Genomic DNA, 3,454 nt, shown 5'->3' on the forward strand with positions numbered 1-3,454 from the left:
AGATACCTACCCCATGTCCAAGTCTAGTAACTAGTACAAGGAATGTGAGAGAAAAGAGACAATTTGGAAGAGTTAGAATCCTTGGTCGGGGACAACTTTCTTCATTGAAATTTCATGGCAGTTATTAAGAATGCCTTATTGACAGGCAGCTTTTTTCCAGTAAATTGTCCAAGTCTCAGAGCAGCTACAACTGCACATCAACTGCAGAGTTTGGTAAACTTTCTCTGACCCTAAAAGTCTATACTCACTAGTTCTTTCTCTTTTCATATATTGATGTATAGATTTATATTTATATGTGTATATAAGTATACACATATATTTTTTTTTTATTTTAATCCTGGATTTCAAATATAAAGAAAATACAAAGACTTAACCATTTGTAAACCACCAAACTTCTGTGAATCCACCCAATTTCCACCATGCGTTTTAACCTCCCCATTCCTGTGGCCTATCTACACAAAGGAATATATAATATAAAGATTAATTTCATGAAAAATGAAAAGTACTTATTGTATATTTCTAAGGAGGTAACTCAAAAACTTTAATAAATATGTCTAACCGTATGTCTAAATAAAAGGAAATCAATACAAATAAAAACATATTAGGGTACTTATGGAACTAGAGTTTCATCAGAACTTAATTCATTTACCAATTTTTGTAAATCACAAGATACGGAGAGCTTGAAAGGGAATATAAACATTAAAGAAAAGAATCTAACTTTATTTCAAATGAATAATATAACTAGATTGAATGGAAACAAAAAAGAAATAGACAAAGTTACTTTTAAAGTACTTTATATACTTGGTTTAAAGAGAAAAATTCTTGTAAACAAGTCCTGAACACAGCCAGGTTTATTTTTTGCAATGCTATTGTTTATTTTTTGAGAGAGAGCACGCACGAGTCGGGGAGAAGGACAGAGAGAGAGAATCTTAAGCAGGCTCCATGCTCAGCATAGAGCCTCATGCAGGGCATGACGCCATGACTGTAGGATCATGACCTGACCTGAAATCAAGAGTTGGATGCAAAACTGACCGAGCTACCCAGTTACCCCCACAATGCTATTGTTTAGCAACTCAAAACTACTTGCTGTGTATTAAAGGACTGAATAACCAGTAAACAGATTGATGATAGTGGGAACGGATTTCCGACTATTGCAAAAGAAGTTAATATGGAAGAGGGACAGACTAGACATACGTATTTGAAGTTGAAGGTGTCTTCATTTTTCGCATACATACATATACAGGAAGGACTGATACCCCAATAATGATAACACATAGCACGCAGATCTTGGTTTCTAAGTACCATTCCACTCAAAGGAATCAGGTCTTTGTAGAATCTGTGGCTGCAGCAGGCAGTATACAAGATAAACCCAAAATGCTATTAGACCAGAAATCAAGTGTTCATATTGATGATACATACAGATAGAAAAGAGACACAGGGGAGAAGGGAAAGCTCCTGTAATGATGGAATGCCAAGTGCTAAATATAGGAGGAATGACGGAGCAAGAAAGCCATCGCTTTGCAATCATCGCAGTAATAACTGAGACCGAAGATATCAACAATAAAACTAGCAGGTGAAAGATTGTAATAAGGTAGTTGTTACACAAAAATCTCCCCACAAATTACTTGTTAATATCAAAGGCAAAACAGCAATTTTATAGTGGAGAAACCTTGAAGTTGTCAGTTTATTCAAATGATCAAAACTAGGATCACTGATAAATGTGTTTCCTGGTTTAATGCACTGAGAAGTATGTGTCATTCATGGAACATGCTTGCCACACTGATTTGAATCTAATCATGAGAGATCACACCAAAATTTAGGGATAGTCTACAAAATAACTAGCCCATACTTTTCAAAGATACTGATTTCATGAAAGAGAAATACCGTGGAGCTGATCCAGATTTAAAGATTAAAGGAACAGGACAACTTAACGACCTGTCTTAAGATGAGATCCTGGAATAGAGAAAAAAAAAATTGTTATAAACATATTATGGAACAACTGTGGAATTTGAATAAGCTGTAGAGTAGAAAACATTATAACCGAGCATGGTAATCTTAACCGAGCATGGTAATCTTAAGACACGTTTGCAAATTCCTTGACACTCCTCTTATCAAAAGGTGGAGTCCGTGCTCCCTCTCTTTTTGATCCTGGATGGGTTTTTGTAACTGCCTCCTCGAATTAACACTGTAACTTCTGAGGGTAGATTAGACGAGGCCATAGTACTTCTGCTGATTTTTGTTAGGATACTCTGAGCCTCCACGTAGTGTCCAGTCGGTATGAAGTGGCTCTGCGACCACAGAGATGGAAAGACATGCCCGAGGAACCAAAGCTGTGTGGGTCCTCTCAACTCAGGTATTATACAGTTGAATGATCTGCTTGGTCTGTAATCACAGTGGATAACCTAAGGATGTATGGGAATTCTGTTCTTGCATCTTTTCTGAATGTTTAGGATACGCTGAAAATAAAGGCTTTAAAATGCTCTCAAAACAAGTTAAAATTTTACTATAATACCCCCCCTTTAAAGGTAATTGTATCATACATATACATGAGAATATTCTACATACATAGCACAGTATATCCAGAGGTATGAATATGATCTGATTACTTTTAAAGGGGACATAATAGATTGACATGCATCTATCTCCTACAAAACTCTGGCCACTCTTATTTGCATATCCTGGGTATTTACCAGTGTTAGTAACCGTAAGTTTATTTTTCATGTGATTTTGCATAGTATTGCGCTGAATAGATAAACCATAAACTGTTTGGTCAACCCACCTGATGAATGCAAACTGTGCTATAACCAATAATGAAACAATGAACATCCTTTCATGCGTCTTTGTAAACAGGTTCCCGTGACATATGGTGAGATAAAGCCATCCATAAGCACATCTGTAGGTATAAATGTTTGTTGGTCCACACATACTGGGAGGGCGCTAACCTAGTTTTCTCATGAAAGATGGTTCTCTACGTGCCATTATAGATCAAGGTCGTTATCTTTTTTTTTTTTTTTTTTTTGTAGTTGTATATCATTAGAACATATTTACGCCAATATTTTGCTAAGAATTTTTTTTTTTTTTTTATAAAATTAAGTATAAGCATCCTGTGTCCACTCCCACTTTCCCTATAATCTTTTAAGCGAAGCCTCTAGTGCTATGATTGCCAGGTCAAAGGGTATTGTGATATTGACCAGCTAATGGTGTTCGCTCCTAACAAGAGGCACTGAATGCTGAATGCTGTGCAAATGGTAATCCATCTAAATTGTTACATTTAATGAAATCTCAATAAAATTCAACAGGTTTCTTGCTCCACACTCCCTTTGGTGGGGGGCGGGGTGTGACAAAATTAACGTACTTGAAATCTGCTAAAGCCCCTGCCTACAGAGGTCTGTGTGGGGGACTTATGCACAGAGAAGGCAACCTAAGCCTAAATGGAAAAAGGAGAAGAAACCGA

The sequence above is a fragment of the Panthera pardus genome, unplaced genomic scaffold, assembly GCF_024362965.1.
Source record: "Panthera pardus isolate Hobbes unplaced genomic scaffold, ASM2436296v1 HiC_scaffold_18, whole genome shotgun sequence".
NCBI lineage: Eukaryota > Metazoa > Chordata > Mammalia > Carnivora > Felidae > Panthera > Panthera pardus.